We start from the raw sequence: 20,659 nt of genomic DNA on the forward strand, positions 1-20,659 counted from the left end.
CTGGACAAGCACATATCGGCCATCATGGGCCTACATGACAAGGCAAGAGTGGAGCAGGCAAAGTCCACGAAAAGCAGGGGGAGGCTTGAGCAAAGCAATGCTGGACTAGCAGCATCAAACAGGGGATTTAGACATGTTATGTTGCCTGTTGGTATCCTGCAGCATGGCATACAGCTAGATATGGTTTGGTGTACAGAGGCCACAAACAGGGTGCAGGAGTATCTCATAACTTTGCTTGATAGACAGGACCAATCACTCCAACAGGCCCAGCTGCAGCAGTCACAGTGGTCCACGTCACATGAGTACAGCATGCATGCCCACCTTGCAGGTTGCAACTCCACTCCAGGCCAGGAAGAACCTGCAAAGAAGAGATCGAGGAAGTGAACTGACCGCTGCATCCACATCATAGTGCGCTGCATGGTTCACAGAGATATGTGCATTGCATACATATGTGAGGGAGCATATGTGCTGCATGGACCCATAGATCAATTTGAGCAATATACATTGCAAAGAAGTGGCATGTGAGGTAATTTATATGGGGTCCATCTGACCTCGCTATGCCATATCAGTTGTCCTTGGATGACACTGCTGGAGGGCAAATTTAAAGGGTACGTTCTCGTACCTTGTTAATATGCCCTCTTTAAATCATTTTGTCCTTCTATGTGGTAACTAATGTGCATGTAATGTAATAGTGTACACAACACTACCTACTGGGTGTGGGCCTTCGGATAGGATGGCAATAATGCATAGTACACATGATCAGTGGTAGTGCAATCACACCTGCATGTGTGCTATGCCATATTAGCCCATGCTGTCATGAATAGATGCGGTCATTTGTGGGATGGTAAAGTCCTGGGTGTGTGCTGCTTTCTGTGCCACTATACACACCTCTAGAAGTAATCACGTATTAGTGCCTGTCGCATGGTTGTGTGTTCGTCCAAGTGTGTCGGTGAATGCTCCTCTGCTGGCTCTCCTCTGCCATCTGCTTCATCCTCGCTATCTGCATCTGCTGGCAATGACACACCCCTTTGCATTGCAATGTTGTGTAAGATTCAGTATACCAGGATGATGCTGCAATCCTTCCCAGGGGCAGAGGTGAGCGTGCCTCTGGTACTGTGCAGGCAGCACCATCAGTTCTTCAGCACTGCAAATGCACGTTCTATGACATAGTGTGTCCTTGTGTGGGCTCGATAGTAGTGTAGGTCTGAAGAACTTTGTGGATTGGGCACAGGTGCCAGTAGCCATGGACTGCATGGATAGGCAGCATAACCTGTGGGTTCATTGGGAGACACATTTGCATAGGTATGATGGATTTGTGGCATGCTAATTGACAGTACAGTTATTCCCTGCTTGTGCATCATTTGTGGCTCACTACTGTTCTGCATTGTCATGGTGTTATGTGAGGATTGTGGGAATATTGCACATATGTGAGTGAATATCATGTTTGCCTCACACACAGTCTGGTTGTTGATGCTATGTAAACCTTTTTTAATTCCAATACATACGTTCATGTTCACTGAGGGGTATGAAAGCGACATGTGCCCCATCTATTACTCCTACCACGTTGGGTAGGCCAGCTACACTGTAAAATTCTGTCTCCATGTTGTTGATACTGAGAATTTGAGGTGCTCGCCCAGATGTTCAATGGTACTGTCCAGCGTCTGGGTGAGGACGCTATTGAATACTGGCCGTAAGTTGCCAGCTACGCATTCCACAGAGGTCTGGAAAGATCCACTGGCACAGAAATGCAATAAACGCATTACCATTAGAATAGGAGGAATAGATGTGATAATGTTGATCTGCACATCTAGGTCAGCAGCCATACTACCAGCCAGTTCCTTTGGTCGAGTCTGTATATGGTTAGTTTGTGCTCTGCTGACATCACCTGGAGACATGCCCTTGGTAGATGAATTCAGGGTCTCTGTCGGCATTTGCGATGTGCCCTGTAGGGTGAACAATGGTGGGTGTCATTTCAATTCAACAGTGTGCATGTTAATGTGTATCACATGCTTTTCATGCACACCCAAGCTCTGCCATTTCCCTGGGTTGTATGCAATGCTGATGGGTGTACTGTTCTTTGCATGTTCTACCTGCCTTAGATAACGTTGCATGCAGTATGCTGTCCATGTCCTTACTAGCGCTTTGTCCCCAACATATGTATGCATTTACCCCGCTGTACTCACCATCCCTGTTGTGCTCTGTTGCCATCTGGTTCTGTTCCATCTTCACTTGCCCCCTCTCAGTCCAGTGCTGCCCTCCCCACTTCTGCTTGCTTTCGTCTCTGTGTCTGCTGGTGGATGGCTACTAAATCTAGGTGTGCCCATGCACTTACCATCTTGTGCTCTGGTAGATGGGCAGGACTTCCTCCAATGCTTTTGTGTCAATTCCGCTGCATCCATTGTGGTGTACATTCCCGGCATAATTTACAATGATTTAGTGGCGTAATAACTGCTCCTTATTGGCATATGCATTTGCGCCAAGGAGTGAATTTCCGGCGTCCAACTGCCACTCTTCCATAAGCATTGTGGCAGTGCCAATGGCGGAGTGGTGTTAGTTACGTTGGCATATGTTACACCGTTTGCACTGTACTCGTGATCAGCGGCAATATGGTGATTGCAATACCGCTGCTCTTTCAATTGTTATTTGGTGAATGTGTGGCAGAAAGGAACCTTCTGTCATACTCTAAATGAGCTTGATAGTGTCTATTCTTATTGGTGTCATATCTTCTCATTACTCAGGTTCTAATGTTGAATGCAAGAAATGAAGGTCCATCCACCACATATAGACGAGACGATCATGTGTATGATAAGAGGGGCACTTACATAGTAAGAAACAGAGGTAGAGCCAGGAATCTCTGCTCCTCAACACCTAGGCCCTGGTGTCCCATCATCCCTCGTGCCACCTGACTCACTAGACACCGCCCTTTTCTCTCCTCCCCACCACCTGGTACAGCTACACCCATCCTATGTGCCCCTTTGTATCCTACATCCACTGTATATCTGTTCTGTTGTTACCTCTGAAAAGGGCTCTGTTATGCATCTGTTGTATACCACTGTAAGCGCTCCATTATGTATCTGTATCGTATACCTCTGTAAAGCGCTCCATTGCTTCTCGAAGCTAGGTTCGGGCTCAATGAATACCATAATTATAATTATAATTATTATTATTATTAGGGAGGTCAGTGGAGAGCAGAGCAGTGGGAAGCCCAAGACCCAAAAGATGACGCCAATCAGGCAACTTAAGTAGAAAATCTCATTCATGATCAATCACCCAAAATGAGACTTTGGTTCTAGATCAAGGACTAGGTTTTATACTTAGAAAAGATCACAATGCTTTACTTGTTTGGATCAAATTGTAATCTCGGATGCAAAAGATCATCTCAATCAATATTTTACAAATTGGGACTATGCACCTGTTGAACGTTATACAGGATCGAAGAATCCATCAAACTTTAACCCCCCAGCCCATCCTAACACATGCGAACAGCTGAAGTGTTGGTCTTTAAAAATACAGTAATCAGAGTAATAGAGTTGCTTGAAAATCAATCAATTAGGCCCTTTAGAAACACACGAAAGGATGAAGATAGAGCATTTTTGTACCTTGACAATAATACATTAATAATTACGCAGAAGGTGTGGCATAGTCATTTTAAACAGACAGGCTTACATAGATCTATCCTACAGAAGAACATATGTAAATCCAACCTCCAGACAGCAAGAGATTGGGCCTCATTAGGACCCAGGCGGTAAGGGGTTTACGGCAGCGTAAACAGCGCCGACCCTTACCGCCTGATTCCGAGGTCCCTTAGCGCCATGGAGGATTTAACACCTGCCTTTAGCAGGTGTTAAAATCCATGGCGCTAAGGGACCTTGTTGTTAATTAGGCCACCGTAATTTACGGTGGCGTAATTAACGCCTTCCCTACTCCCATTATGCCCTATGGGGCAAAAATGGGAATGGGGAAGGGTAAATGGGGATTGGGGACTTACCGCCCCGCCAACCTCGGAATGGGGCGGTAAGTCCGCCAACCACCATGGCGTAAACGTAGTTTACGCCATGGTGGTAAAGGTACGACCCAGGCGGTAACTTACCGCCTGGGTCGTAATGAGGCCCATTGTACATGGGGGTGTAATAAGATTCAAATCCAATGGCTGGATATCAGATTCGGATGCTGAATTTTTAATGCAACCTTAACCTCACATAACAGTATTCTATATGGTTCCAAAGATAGACAAATGTCTGGATAGACCTTCCAACCTTCTTCCAGTGTCAGGAGTGTCATCAGTGTTGGAACCCCTTTCAAAATATGTAGATGTGTTTTTACAAAGACATCTTGCCTCTTATGAATTATTAGCCGGTCAAGTGGCACAGCGAGTAGAGCGCTCGCTTTGGCATTCGTGCAGAGCCTGTTAACACAGGTTCGAATCCCAGCAGGGGCCAAACTCAGCCTTTCATCTTTCCGAGGTCGATAAATGAGCACCACACACTGTGGGTAATAAATAATAAGCAGCCCTCGGATAACTGAGGGTTCGTGCTATATAAACGCCTAATTATTATTTTATTTATTATTATTATGTAAAAGATGCAACTCATGTGATGCATTTTTTTTAGAAGGGAAGCCATTTGATAGGAATATAAATATGATAATAGGTTTAGATGCAGTATCAATACATGGCAATATTGCGCAGGAGGCTACTCTAGAAGAAGTAAAACCAATATTGGAAACTGAGAATATCACCTCTTTCACAACCAAGAAATATATAAATTGGTGACAGAAATATATTTTCAATTTTTAGGAGAACTATTGAAGCCGATACAGGGAACAGTGATAGGGGTCAGAAGAGGCCCATGTGTGACAAACGTATATGTGTACTTTTCTGACTATCAAACAATTTTAAATTAAAATAACACTTATAAAAGTAGCAAAAGAATGTATAGAGTGACTCAGAATATTAGATGGACGTCTTCATTTCACGTCTCATATTGCATTGATTTGTTAGATTTAAACATATTTTCACCTGAAGGGGTTCTGAAAGTAAGACACTAGTACAAAAAGACAGACAGAAATGCTGTACTGCACAGACATAGCCATCATCCAAAACATCTTAATGATAACTTGACATTCGGCCAATTTATAAGACTTAAAAGAAGCAGCAGTTTTAAGTCAATATATGAAGAAGAAGCAAATCAATTAATATCTGCAGTGTGAGATAGAGGATATTAAAAACAAAATCTTGAAAAAGTAGCCAGGCGAACTTGGAATACTATTAGAGAGACTCTATTGGAATCTAATAGCGGGAGAAGACTAGACACTCGGAATATGGAACAGATAGTATGATATTAAGAATGTGATGAAGAAAAATTGTAAAATTCTAAATAGTGGAAAGTCTAAGTTTCCTCCACCAATGTTTGCATTTAAAAGGAGTACCAATATAGGAGATAAAATCGTTAGAAACAATTTAAAAGTCAAGTACCATCAGAGCAAACAGTGACTCAAATGTGGGGTCCATCTTAGGTTAAGGGTAATTTCCTCTATGGGGAACGACTTGCTGTGTATACAGACTTTGAAAACAGATTAAATACATTTAGGTTTGCAGAGAAAATGGAAACTTTGTAGCCTAACAAATTGCAACTCAAAAATTGTCATATATATGAGCCAAGGCCTTTGCAGATTAAAATATATGGAAAAACAGAAAGACCAGCAAAAATCATAATGATAGAACATAAGAGATGTATAAAGAAACAGCTACTTATAGCGCTGTTGGTAAAAATATGCATAGTGGTGTGGCTTGGTGCTGTGGAAGATGGCCGCCTAGTCATTACATTCCAGCCCTTAATGTTATATAATTTCCCCGTAATACCCTCTTACCTTAATATATCACATTCTGCTTGCTGCTTGTGTCATGTAGGGATGCTAGTCCAGTTTCCCTGCTGTTTCCTCGATCCATGAACTCCAGGTGATGAGTGGTCATGGTGTCATGGCCGCAGTGGTATTCCTCATCCTCTGGCACCCAACATCCCTGAGGAGCGATGCGGCTGTCTTATGATGCAACACCACTTGTACAGTTTGGCCTTCATTTTTGCTGCTGTCTAGTGGTGGAAACAAAATATACATCAGGGAAATAGCCATTTTTATTCACCACTTTGCGGTGGGAAAATGACATAACGTCATTGTTAATGATGACTAAAATATACACAGCAAGCAAATAAGTTGTATTTTTTCACGCTGCAGAAGGAAAACATCTGATTATTATTGTTTGTGTGAGAACCGTCACAAATATATATATTTCTGAGCCAGATTGCTTTGCATTATTTGACTTCTCATTATGTTATGTTATGTTATGTTATGTTATTTGGCATTTATATAGCTCTCTATATATCATTGGTATGATCTCAAAGCGCTGGTAGGTTGAACGCCCTCAGGGAGCGCAGTCCAGGTCAGTAGAGAGAGAAAGTGTCGTAGGGTGCGTGGTTGCACCAGTGTGTGCAGCTGATGTAATTTCCCGATGGTAACTGCATCCTAGCATTAGGTGTGACGGTGAAGATTTCATTTGAATGTGTGGAGTCTGGTGGGTGGACACCCACACTGGGTTCTGGCTGCATTAGGCCTGTAGGACGCTTATGTGAGCAGCTAGGCTGGTCTGTCATGGGATATAGCTGCGTTTTATTAGAGTGATGAGGTGTTCATGGGGTAGTGTTCGTATGTTAACAGCTAGACCGAATTTATCGAGGGGTATAGCTTTACTCTAATTGTGTGAGGGTGTAGAGTAGAGAGTAAATGTACTGATATGCTATGATAGTTCATCCACAAAGCGCCTATGCACAGTGCGCTTCCAAGCACTAAGTGACAAGGGGGGAATTGGAGGATCACAAAGACACTCCCGTAGGCCAAGCACAGCATAAATGTGAAGACTAGCTACAGTACTTGGTCTGGAGAACCCAAACCGCGCATGTGCACGGACAGGAGTGCATGTCTGGAATGGCACATTGGGTTGGAGGGCTGGGTACGTAGCGACATCCTGGAGGGTCCGAAATGGGAAGCAGCAGGCATGAATGGGCAAACATAGAGAAGTATAGAGAGAGCATGTCTGGAACGGTAAATTGGGCCGGAGGGCTGTGTACATAGCGACATCATGGGGGACAGGTATGGGAAACAGCAGGCATGAAGTGGCAAGAAGTATAGAGAAGTTTAAAGAGACATTGAAGGACCAGAGGGGTTGCGGGTTCAGCTACATTAGTGGACAAGAGGCGCAGGGCACACAGCTACTACGTGGGACACTAGGGGGGCATGGGTACACTGCGGGATAATAGGTGACCGGGGGGACACTAGAGGGGCATCTGTATACTGCGATGTCTTAGGGGACCAGGTGGGAGGCAGAGCGCGCATAACGACACTGCAGAGAGCCAAGGGGCTGGACATACAGTGGCGTCATATTGGTTTGGTGGAATGGCGCAGTGACGTGATGGTCTGGACAACAGTGAAACGTGGGGACATAAAAGGTTGTGGGTATGCACGCCCTCGGGACTGCAGTCCAGGTCAGTAGAGAGAGTATGTGTTGTAGGGCACGTGTGTGCACCAGTTAATGTGTTCAGCTGATAAAATTGCCTGATGGTAGCTGCATCCTAGCATTACGAGTGGTGGTGAAGATATCAGTTGAATGTGTGCAGTCTGGTGGGTAGACATCCAGACTGGGTTCTGGCTGCGTTAGGCCTATAGGACGCTTATGTGTGCAGCTAGGCCGGTTTGTCATGGGATATAGCTGTGTTGTATTAGAGTGATGAGGTGCTAATGAGGTAGTGTATGTATGTGAGCAGCTAGGCCGAATTTATCGAGGGGCGTAACTGTACTCTAGTTGAGTGATGGGGTATTGTAGAGAGTAAGCTTAGTGATATGATATGATATGATGGTTCATCCTTAAAGCGCCTGAGCCCAGGCAGATGAACAGAAGGGCACGGGTACCCAGTGACATACAAGGCACAAAGGGGCATACAGTGACAGAGGGCTGGGCTTACAGCGACAGGGCGGGGGGCACAGGGATATATAGTGACATCATGGGGAACAAGAAGGCAGGGTACACAGTGACACACAGGCACAGTTGGCACACTGTGACATCACAGGGAAAAGAGGCTTGGGAATACAAAGGGATGCATTGCGACATCACGGGAACAGGAGGGCAGGGTACACAGCGATACATGGGGCACATAGGGGGACATAGCGACAGAGGGCTGGGCTTAGAGTGACATGACAGGGCGGGAGAGGGACACATAGCTACATAATGGGGAACAAAGGCAGGGTACATAGTGACACATGGGCACAGTGGGGCATACAGCGACATCACAGGGGATAGAGGGGAGCGCCATAGAGAGGGATGCATAGCAACATCACAGGAATAGAAGGGCAGATATACACAGTGACACACGGGGCACAAAGGGGCACACAGCAACAAGACAGGGAAGCTTTACCAGGTGGGGGGCACAGCGGCCTCATGGAAATATGGAGGAGTTATGTGTTCAGGGATACGGTTGTCTTATAGCTAAATCAATGGGCATAATCATTGATCACATGGTTGGGAGTCCCATTGAGTAGTTAGTCATTGGGTTGTTGGAAATTCAGTTTCATCTTTAAGGTTGAGGTTGGTGTTATGGAAAGAGCCACGTTTTTAGTACTTTGCAGAATGTCATATAGTCTTGGGTGTGTCGAATGTGTGGTGGAAGCGAGTTCCACAGAGTCGGGGCCAAGGCTGAGAAAGGCTGAGAATTACCTCATTTTGCCTGTCGTTACTCAAAATATAAAACAGCTCAATGTTAGATACAGCCCTTTACCACCCTTGTTCGTTTAAGGTCAACATTAATGGCAGGCAAGAAATCATTTATTAGGTACCTGAAGTCTGAAAGCATGAACATGTCTCTCCCTCCAAATCATGTTATGTTATGTTACTTGGCATTTATATAGCGGCTTATGTATCATTGGTAGGATCTCAAAGCGCTGGTAGGTTGAACGCCCTCGGGAACCGCAGTTCAATCAGTAGAGAGAGAGAGTGTGGTATGGTGCGTGGGTGCACCAGATATGTGTGCAGCTGGTGTGGTTGTTGCATGAGAGCTACTTCTTAGCGGTAGGTGTGGTGCTGAGGAAATCAGTTGGATGTGTTCAGTCTGGAGGGTGGACACCCAGACTGAGTTCTGGCTGCGTTAGGCCTGAAGAGAAGCTTAAGCTAGCCGGAATGTGCTCAGCTAGCTGTGTGTTATTAGAATGATGTGGAGTTCGTGGGGTCATGGTAATTATGAGTACTGCTAGACCGAATGTGTCATAGTACAGTTGTTCTAGTTGAATGATGGTGTATAGGGTAGAGTAAGTGTGGCAGTTTGATATGGTGATTATCAGTAAAGTGTCTGTGATCAAGCACAAGAGCAGGACAGGGGGGCGTTCATCAATACTACAGTTACGCTATTAGGCAGACTTTCTAGATTCAACTTTACCACAGTGACTATACTACAGAGACACTTTTAGGCACATTTTCTAAATTCAACTATACCTCAGTTACACTATTAGGCACATTTTCTAAATTCAACTATACCACAGTTACGCTATTAGGCACATTTTCTAGATTCAACATTAACACACTGATATTTGGCACACTTTCTAGGTTGAACATTAACACAGAGACGCTGTTAAAGGACATTCAGTGATGTTGGGAATACCTTCTAAATTGAACTTTATGGGACATACTACCATTTACAATTATGACTAAGTGTGGGACATGCTATCATTCACAGTTCTGGGGTAAGGTTATGTTAATGTTAAAGGACATGTGCATCGTGCACTATCACCAACGGAGTGGTCCCCTGGCGAAGGGGGGTGAGTTAGTGGGAATAAGCTGGAAAAGTGCAAGAGAGCAGTGATGTGCTGTTGGCAGCCTCAGCCAGGTGGGTCCGTTCACTGGGCTTGGGGTGTTTTACGGTCGGTAGTCGTTGTGTGCTGTTGTGCAAGTCTAAGTGTGGTTTGTTTTGTTGATGCAGTATAGTGAAGTTTGTGCGGATTGTTGTGTTGTAGGCTTGTGGTTGTGTTTGATTGTGGTTTGAGAGGTGTATGCAGAGGGGTGAAATTGTTAGTGGATCGGTTAATTGGCATTGCTGTCCTTGTAATTATGTCCAGTATAGTGCAGTATAGTGAAGTTTGTGCGGATTGTTTTGTTGTAGGCTTGTGGTTGTGTTTGATTGTGGTTTGAGAGGTGTATGCAGAGGGGTGAAATTGTTAGTGGATCGGTTAATTGGCATTGCTGTCCTTGTAATTATGTCCAGGTGTGATGCTTGCTATCATTCACTATTCCATCCGAGTGTGGCACTTGCTAATCTTCAATATCCTATCTAGATGTGAGGCAGGCTAGTGATAACGATTCCATCTAAGTGTGGCACTTGGTAACATTCACAGTTTTCTTGAAGTGTGGCACATGCTAACATTCATATTTCTATCTAGATGCGACACAGGCCAATCTTCACAGTTCTCTCTGGGTGTGGCACTAGCTAACATTGGCAAGTAAGTTAGTGTGTAATGCAATGCAACATTTACAGTCCAGCCATGAATAGATTTAAGCTGGTGGTCACAAATCTTTCTAAGTATGCATAGTGTAAGTCTATGGCAGTCTACATTATGGAAAGGTAAGGTAGAGTGGTGGGGGCTTTCTGGAGTAGAGTAATTGCTCTATACCCCACCCATGCCACACTTACTGCTTTTGTTGGGTCTGTTGACTGCTGGCTTCATTGGTTTCTACTGCGGACACCTACTGACACGTCTTGGAGCCACCAATGTAGGAGCCGCCCTTTGCCTTGAGGTCCTTAGCCGCGGGGGCTGCCGAGCAGAGGTCTGCCCTGGGAAGGTCAGTTATGACCAGGTGAATTTACCAATTAGGGGAGGTGGGCGGGTTGAAGGAGGAGGGTGGGACTGGGAAAATGCCAGACACAAACAAAGGACTACACCCCACAGTCTGCACCCTTTGTATGCAGCCTAGCACAGAAAAACGGGCTCAGAAGCCAAATGAAACACTAGACAGACACCAGATTAGCACACAGTGCTCACCAAAAAATATCAATACATAAATGATTAAGTAAATAAATAAATAATAAATCTGATTCCTTGACTGACTCCTTATAATCTATATGAGAATCTTAATATTCTGATTTCGGTATTACAGATTTCTTTAATATCTCTAATCCTCGGTGCAGGTGATGGCTGCTTTACTTGGTCCTTCTCGGTGTCATCTAGTCCTAAGTATCCCCTTTTTTCTCGCTATTGCAAACTTGACCATTCTCAATATAACTTTTCTCAACCTTAACTCTCCTCTACCCACTCTCACTGTATAGTTACTATTCATGTCAAGTTTCCCCATCTCCACTTTAACTTTTGTGTTCCTCCCTTTTTTTTTGTGTAGAAGGTACCTAATTGCTTCATTCACCAACAATTATTTTTTGCATAAATGTTGATGTATATAGTGTCAATATACTACCACAACTGGTCTGTTTTCTCTGATGTTCGTATATCAACTGTCTGGTTATCTCTACATTTCTGTAATCGTGTTTAAATGTGTATTCTGGAACAATAAGGGAATTAATAATCCAGTTAAACAACATAATATAGTGTCTCATCTCAAGAAAATCAACCCCTCTGTTGCTTTTATTCAATAAACACATCTATCGACACTTGAATCTATGAAACTTAAAACTTTCGGGGTTAAGGAAGTGATTTCTAGCCTGACGGATGGCATAAATAATGGCATCACATTGCAATCCTTGTTAACAAGAATCTGCCTCATAAAATCCTGCATAAAGATTCTGACAATGTGGGTAGGTCGGTGTGGGTTAAAGTGCAAATTGGCTTGTAAATTATATCTATTATGAACATCTATGGACCAACTAATCTTGGGTTTTGGGTTGGAATCAAACGTACCATTTTCCAATCTGGCCTCACAAATCGTGTTGTGTGTTATGATTTCAATAATATAATTGATCCATTCATGGATAGGAGATCAGAGCGTATTTTTAAAAACTATAGAACTCACAAATCATTCACTGATTGTTTATCTGAGGTGGGGCTTGTTGACACACAGTGTTTGTCACACCCTACTGACTTAGATTTAACTTTTCATTCCTTGACCGATGATAGACTTTCTAGGTCAAATTACATCTGTGTAGCCAAAACCCTTTCTCGGGCTATTAGCGACTCTGAAATTGCAAACGTAATTATTTCAGATCACACCCCAGTGATCACTATTTTTGAACTTCTGGATATAAAAAAATATCAGAGTAGATGGGGATTTAATAACTTCCTATTACAGGACAAGCAATTTGAGCAATCTTTCCTTACCTTCCAGCTGCAACATTTTATCTCATCGGTTTCAAATTAATAAGAAACTAACCAAGCGTGCTGCAGGTATTATTCTAAAATATAATTACAAGATTTACCAAACTACCAATAAAGCAAATAGAACTCTTGCCTCCTACCTTACATCTGAGAAAGACACAACTTGTATTTCCCACATTAAAAATGAGAATGGCAATACAGTTTCTGGTATAAATCTGATCGTAGAAGTATTTAAACATTTTTACAGTGACATATTCCCCTGAAAAAGCTTGCCCTCTATCTAATCTGAACTCCTTTTTCCAAAGCATTAGCAGGAATTTGTATCCCAATTTGGAACTTAGTGTTCTGAGCAAAAAGATTACCTTATGCAAAATTTCTAAAGGTATTAAAGATATGTAGCGGGGCAAGGCTCGAGGTCCTGATGGTCTTTCCATTGAATACTTTAACCATGTCACTCAATGTTTATCCCCTAAATTAGAGGCCCTTTTCACTTATTTTTCAAATAAAGGGTTTTCATCAGGTATGTTTGCGGAGGCACAGATAATCCTTTTTCCCAAATCCCTAAAGAACTATAGACCTATTTCCCTTATAAATGTGAATGTAACATGTTTCCTGAAATCCTCTCCAATAGAATTGAATTGCTTTTCCCTAGAATTATTAAATCTGACCGATTTGGCTGTATTAAAGGTAAGAATATCACTTCCAATTTAATGTCATTAATACTATTATAAACAATAGGAACGATACAGATGCATATGCTGCTATCTCTTTATACGCTGAAAAGTCTTTTGGCAGGGATGAGTGGAACTCTCTGTTTAATGTGTTACATTGGCACGGTTGTTGTGAGGATTTTATTTCCCTTGTCAAATCATATATTCTGATCCCAGAATGTCTATATTCATCAATGGCCAGTCTTCATAAATTTTCACTCTTGAAAGGGTAACTAAACAAGGCTCCCCCTTGCTCCAATTTTGGAAATCCTTTCTCTAGAACCCATATTAGACTTTAATAGATTGGAAGCACATATGCCAGGAGTAAATTATGGGGTACATGAGATTAAGCCTGTGGCATATGCTGGTGATCTTCTTATACTTCTTAATAACCCTAAAGTCCATCTTCCTAATCTACTGAATAAATGTGAACTTGTCACTTCTGTTTCAGTACATAAGCTCAATAGGGAGGAATATGAGGTCTTTCCCCTTAACTCCATCTGTTTTAAGTATGAATTAGATCAGTTTGGTCTCAAATGGTGTAACAGTTATATTAAATACCTTGGTTTACAATTTGCTCCTTCTATTTTCACATCTACCAAATTAAATGTGGATGCCCTTCTCATTAGACTCAGACACTTAACTTCTGCCAGTTCACTATTATACCTGTCATGGTAGGAGTGTTTACAAACTATTAAAATGATTCTATCCCCAATAATTATTTACTAACTACAACTGCTACTTGTCCCCCTATCTGATTCCTTTTTTAAAGCTATCATTTCTATCTTATAAACTTCCTTTGGGGGTTCAGGGAAATGTAAGAGAATTGCTGTCAGTTAACTGAAGGCAACCTTCGAAAATGGGATGGGGGCTTCATTGTCCAGACTCCAAGTGTTCTCACAATGCATTTATTTCAAAACAGGCTTGTTTCTGGTTCTCAACAAATGGAGCTTATAAAATCCTTTGCGGTACACTTTAGAAACAGAAATGGTTCCTCCTATTCGTGTTTTTGATCTTATCTACATTTTTGGTAACGTTATCTCTAAGCTATCCCACCCTAATAAAGCTACCTCAAATGTCTTGAAAGCTTTCATTTTTCCCCTTACAAACAGCCATCCCAAAAGTTCTCACCATATTTATGGCACAATAATGAAATCACAGTAAATGAAAGCACTCTATACTGGAATCTCTGGCCAATCAAGATGATTAGATATGTTCATAAAAATGTTACTTGGGACCAATATAAAATACTTTCAGGATCTCAAGGAAAACTTCTCATTGCGTATGTCGGATTTCAATTTTTGCAATAAATTAATTAATGCAAGTTTAGTGTGAAGGCACCAGGAAGTAGACAAGGACACCAGATACAAAATTGGATTTCAAATCTTTATTTAACTTAAAAGTCAGGATGGAGTAAGGCCTAACTTGCCCTCTACTAAGGTAGGATTTCCCTATCTAAAGAAAAGTAAGTATAATCTGTGTCAGGATGTCCAAATCATCAAAGGTCTGTCTGTGTCCAAAACCTGTACGTGCCCTCGCAACTAACGGTATACAATGTGTAGGGATGTCAGTATGAAAAAGAAAAGTGTTCAAAATAAAGTTCTGAGCTTCTTCCAGCTCTTGTCTTGCAATCAAATTCCCATTCCCCAAGTTCAAAATAGTTCACTAGATCTCGGGGATCCCTTCTCCAAGAGTTCAAATCTCCCAGCTAAACAAAATAACACAATTCCTCAGGACACTTCCCAGCTCTTTCGCCATCAGTACTTTTCACTGATTAACATAAAAAGTTCTGTTTCTTCACATCAAAATCACATATACGACTGTTGCAAAACACAAGCTTCTTTATGGATACTTTCATTGGCTTCTCCACAAAGGGGCACACCCGGTCTAGGTGCAGTTGTCGGAGCACACAGTCCACCAATTACAGGCCACGAAATTGATACCCCTTTTGGTCTGCTCTCAAAAATTGTCTACTGCTTTCCTTTGACGGTGAAACTTGCTTCTTTCATCAGTGTTACAATCTTTCAACACTTTACCATGGCTTAGTTGACCAACATGCGCTTTGTTACACTTTCTGTATTCTTCTGGCACTTGCCAATACCAGTTTCCTCTAAACCTGCAGTTCCTTTTAGCTTTGTTCAATGCCTGGTTTCTCAACTCATACCCTTCTTGGTATTCCCTGGGCTTTGCCAACACCTGTATCTCAAACAATTCATTCTGGGTATCTGCTGCTTGCACCACCTTGCTTTCATTCCATTCAGAAGTACTCATAGCTTGCTTTTGCTCTGTGTGGCTTTCAAATGTGTTCCTAATGTCTTTCAATTCATTCGGTTTTCAAAAGCACCTGATTTACCATTCAGAGGTGCTTGCACCAACTTTTAGTTTGTTCAGTATTCGAAAGCCCTTGTTTTGGCATTAAAAAATGCACATAACAATTTTCAGTTCATTCAATATTCAATATGTGTTTCTTCCAAGTCCCCTGAGTACGCCGGTATGAGTGTTCCCTGTTTTCCACTCAGAGGCTTTAAACAGCAGCTCCTGTCATCTTTGTTCAGTTCTGCGTTCTGCTTTCTGTTTCCAGTTCCTCCGCTCTTCCCTCACGGAGGTCAGCGAGAGCACTACTCATTTTCCTGGACACTTATGACAACTGGAGTGCTTCAGCGCCCCACATCTCCTGCTGCTTGTGCCCGACATGGAGGGCTTTCAGGACTCCCGGATCCTCTCATGGCCACCTCGGTCCTTGCGTCCCTTTTCCCTGCTCGACACAGATTCCAGCACCCGTGTATCCTGCTCATGTCTCTCCAGTCTGCCTCTCTCCAGCCTGCTTTGCGCCAGCCTGCTTTGCTCCAGCCTGCTCAAATCTCCAGCCAGCTATCTTTCCCCTCTCATGCTATGCACCCCACATTTTTATATCCATTCCGCTTGTTAAATGACCACAGGTGAGGGTCATTCAGCCCAATTGCCTGACCATAGTAAAACTCATTAACGTGACAGGTCTTGTTGAAATCCTCCCTAGTCATCTTCTTCGTCTAAGTACCAGAGTGGTGTTTGGGGTGGTTTGCATTAAAAAAGTGTGCATTACTCTGTGTTGTCTCCTCCTCGTCTTGGTACTTGGCTGATATGTTTCTGCATTAACAATATGGCAGAGGTGGGCTTATCTCACACAAATGAGGATGTTTCCTCCTAGTTGGTCTCTTCCTCGAAAGAAGAAAATGGAAATGGCTGACAGTAGCCTACAAAGGCTTGAGGGGTAGAAGGTTAATTCTGAAAAGTGAATGGCCAATACCATGTCCCACTTAAGGGCATCCTCTCCCCACTCCCCAAGTTCCCGCCACCCAGGTGATCCTCCCTCACATAGCCACCCCCAGGGTCGGGATCGAAAAGCGATGGCCTTTACCTGGCCACCTGAGAGGAAGATCCAGGGGGAAAAGAAGTGAGGACACCCTAAGGTTCTTCACACTAGACAAATTAGACCTTCTTACTAATATTAAATTATCACCTGGCACAACAAGATTACAACTCTTAGCCTCTGCTTCAGAGGTCAATGAAGCTCAGTGTTATAGCTGACTCTTACATATCATGTTACCAAATGTGAAATGGGCATCAGAATCACAGTGGGAACAGGAATGTATTTAGTATTTCACAACAAGACATGGTCACTATAGTGGTCTAAGATGAAAATGACATCCTCATCACACAATCTCTCTTTTTCTTTTTACATGGAGCTTTTATTACCCCTCATAAAGTTAAACAATCCAACCATAGTGCGGATGTGAACTGTTGGTCTTGTAAGGTTAGCCCATGGTCTTTTAAACATGGATGTTTCTTTTATTGAAAGATGTTTGGAAACATTTGAAAGTTATCTTCAAAAATAATATTGCATTGTTGTTTACAGATTTCCTACTGGGTAGCAATGCATTTAATAGGAATTAAATTAACTTTTCATTTATCCCACCAGATCTCTTTGTTGCCATTTCGACCAAATATATTACAGCACATTGGAAGAAATTTCAAAATGTTACGGTTGACATTTGGTGGAATAGCATTTGTTCTGTACAAAGACTTAAACACTGTATGGCAAGAATGCCAAATTTGCAAGTCAAGCACAATGCAAATGGTCTCATTTTATAATTTTATCAATTATCCATCCTTCCATAATTTGTCCACCCATGGCAGGTGAAAACATTTTTGTTAATTGTTATGTGTTGCTAAATTCTGTTTTGAACATGTTTATGTTTGCTCTCCTCTTCTCCTTCCTCTTTTCCTATGTGTATTGTGTCTGTAATTGTGTGTCCATTTGTATTCCACTATTGCCCCCTTCTTTCCAATCATCAGGCAGTATGTAATGATACTTACTCCATAAACATGTTTAACAGCTCTCATATATGTTCTTTCTCATGCAGGCTCTATTGCGTTTATCTTATTTTATATGTTATACTAATTGTTTGGAGACAAGTTTAATGTGTTGTATTATTCCTGCAGAATATCCTTTACTGTTACTTGTTAATGAGTTCTTTTTATATATTCTAGAAGGCGTGGGTTGCTATTTCTGTTGTTGGGCTGCTTATGCAGGTTTCATGTTTTACAGTGTGTATTTTTTCTTTGAATGTTATGTTTATGTTTTGTCTCATAAAAATCTCAATAAAAACATATTAAACCTGAAAAAATGAATAGAAGCAAATAATTACGCACATTAATGTATTTTGGTAGTGCTAAAACAGATACAAGGACAAGATCAACAGCAAAGTAGAGATTTGGTAACATTATACAAACACAAAAAGATTTTCTTCTTAAACAGTGATAATGTAGGGTTGAATTAAACTACTGAATGGGAAACTCTCAGAAGACGCAAAAGTTAAGACTCCATAGATTAGAATCTCTCTTTTTTGTTCATATTAAGTGAGTTAATAATATCTATGTTGGGATAATACCATTAAGCTCAAACTAGAACTTCAGACAAGGTGTTAGAAATGTTTTACTTAATCAAAAATCCAGGTCTACATAATTAATTAAACTGTGCTATGCAGTTTTACAATCTAATAATATAGTAGAGAAAAGGAGAAGCTTCCTATTAAGAACAAGGTGGCACACTCCTGTGGTAGAATCAGAATGCTACTGATATAAAAACAATACTTTGCCTATAGTAATTGTAGTTTGAATACATAGGTCTAACCTCTAAACCCTTATTTGAAAAACGCTGAAACATGGTGTTTTTTTCAGTAGCCGCGGTACGGCTGAGAAACAAGGAATGTGTGCCCATCTGGAAATAGTGAGTGACTGAGAAGAATGTATTGTACCTTTAGATGCAGATTTAGAGGCCACAAAAAAGGTGCAAAATTAAAAGAGGGTCTTTATTTGAATTTCAATCATCAGATGGAGGGAATATAAAATGGAATGGAATTTAAAAGAACAGTAAAAATAAGATGTATTTCAGCTTTGACAGAAAAGGATAAAGCAACATGCTTAATAAATGCGTTTTTGGATATTTAAATAGTAAGGACGTTAAAACAATGAATAAGTATCTAATTTTCCCTTCACCATTACGCCCTGAGTAATGAGAAGATATAACACCAATAAGAATTGACGCTCAGAGTCTTACTCAATAGGGGTAGGTACCCCATTGGCAATGAAAGCGTTATAAGAAAAGTTAAAGTTCGATAACTTCTAAATTATACTGTGCGGTTTAATCTTTGCTGCTTGAATTAATAATGCATGTGATGACAAGAAAAACATTAATTATGTTGGCCCCAGTAATCAATCAAAAATGTGAAGTAAGTTAATTGGTGAATGTGCCCCCCCTCCTCCAGACAGCTTGAGGACATTAAGAACAGGAATGCTGATGCATGTCTAAGCGAAAATGGTGGATCACAGTCAGAAACATGTACATGTAGGCAGGGTAATATAGTTAGGAAGATTTACTACCTGTGTAAAAGGGTTTCAATATTGTGCTTTGTAAAATTATACAACTAGAATTATTGGAGAAATTCATTTTAGTTAAACTCCATGCAAGCTATTTTTCTACAATCGTGCATGAAATTCCAGGATGAGTGCATGAACTTTATTATTGTAATGAACTGATTGATTGTTTTTGTTTGAATGTCTATACATTGCACTGTTTGCTCTTTGCTTTCTGTTTAAGCATATTGTCTAATTGATTGTACTCTTTAAATAGGTGTAGAAGATTGGTGGTTTATTATTAAGAGTGGGAGTTTTGCAAAATATTGCATGATAAATATGTACATTGGAAGTAAAATTAATTGAAGTTCATAGAAGTCTAGTAAGAGTCCATTATAGAGGTTGCAAGAAGGTATAAAGGTAGAGTTGTCTACTACAGGTTCTCAAGAGAAATATTTCACACTATTCATAAGATGCCCACTTCGCGTGTTGTATGAGTCTGGAGAATAATAGACAGTGGCCCTCATTACGACCCTGGCGGAAATCGAAAAACGATGGCGGAAATGCAATACCGCCATCGAATAGCGCTCGGTGCGACTATGACCCGTCACCGCAAAGTACGAAGCCATTAGCGACACCGTAGTGAACGCCAACGCTAACTGCACCAAGCACGCGCGCGCGCGCCATGCCAAACCGCAAACACCACCATGGCGCAAGGGTACGCCAATTCCGACCCTAGCGGACATGTACCTAACGCCATCAGGCATGGCGTAATGTACCATTCCGCCATGGCGAGAAGTACGGCATCGCGAATCAACCGTAAACGGCCCCACTGAGTGCCTGTACACCGCTCCCTGCCCACAAAGTACAACTCCCCGTAGGTGCAATGAAGTCACAATGCAACCATTGAAATGTACAAGTCACCCATGCATGCCAACGAACAAATGAAACACAAGAGGGGCCAATGGGAGCTGCAGGGCACAGATGGCACGAATACAGAAGCCATCCCAATGGACATGACCACAGTCCCCCACCAAGAAACGCACGCAAACACAGGCACCTGTGACCAGCAATATTCCGAAAATCACATCATTCCACCAGTCCACCTGGCTGACCGGCATCTGTTACACAAAACCCAATCCCCCGCCCCTGAGCATGACAACATTCAAACTGTCATATAGGCAGCCCCCATCCCTGACCTCACGGGCTTAGCAGGCAAACGCGCCCAGTACAGTACCACGCAACTAAACCCCGAAGCTGGAACCCAATGCAGATCTCCTCACAATACATCGCCCCCCAAATAGGCATATGCCACATCACTTGCAAAGAAAAACGCTACACGGGCCAAATCAGAATAGAAATTTATGCACATCAAAGTCACCAAGCCCATACAGCCATCAGGCCATGAACTCCAAAACACTAATCACCATTGTGGGCTGCATCCGCAAGAAATGACCAGCCACTACTTGTGTGTCGCCCTGTTCCCCCATGGTACACAGAGCCACATTCACGTACGAAAAGGCAACATGGAAGCGCACAGAACCGCAGGGCCGTCCCAATGGGGAGGCACTAGTCCAGCTGAAAGGCCGAAATGTTGCTCCGAGCCACCAGTACTGCGTAAGGGCATGTGGGCCATTGGCGATCGTCCCATAAGACCGTAATGCTGCTCCACTGATTAACACGAAGCAGCAGGTGTCGGG

This window comes from Ambystoma mexicanum, chromosome 6q (assembly GCF_040938575.1).
Source record: "Ambystoma mexicanum isolate Mex_15411 chromosome 6q, UKY_AmexF1_1, whole genome shotgun sequence".
In the NCBI taxonomy this organism is placed as follows: Eukaryota; Metazoa; Chordata; class Amphibia; order Caudata; family Ambystomatidae; genus Ambystoma; species Ambystoma mexicanum.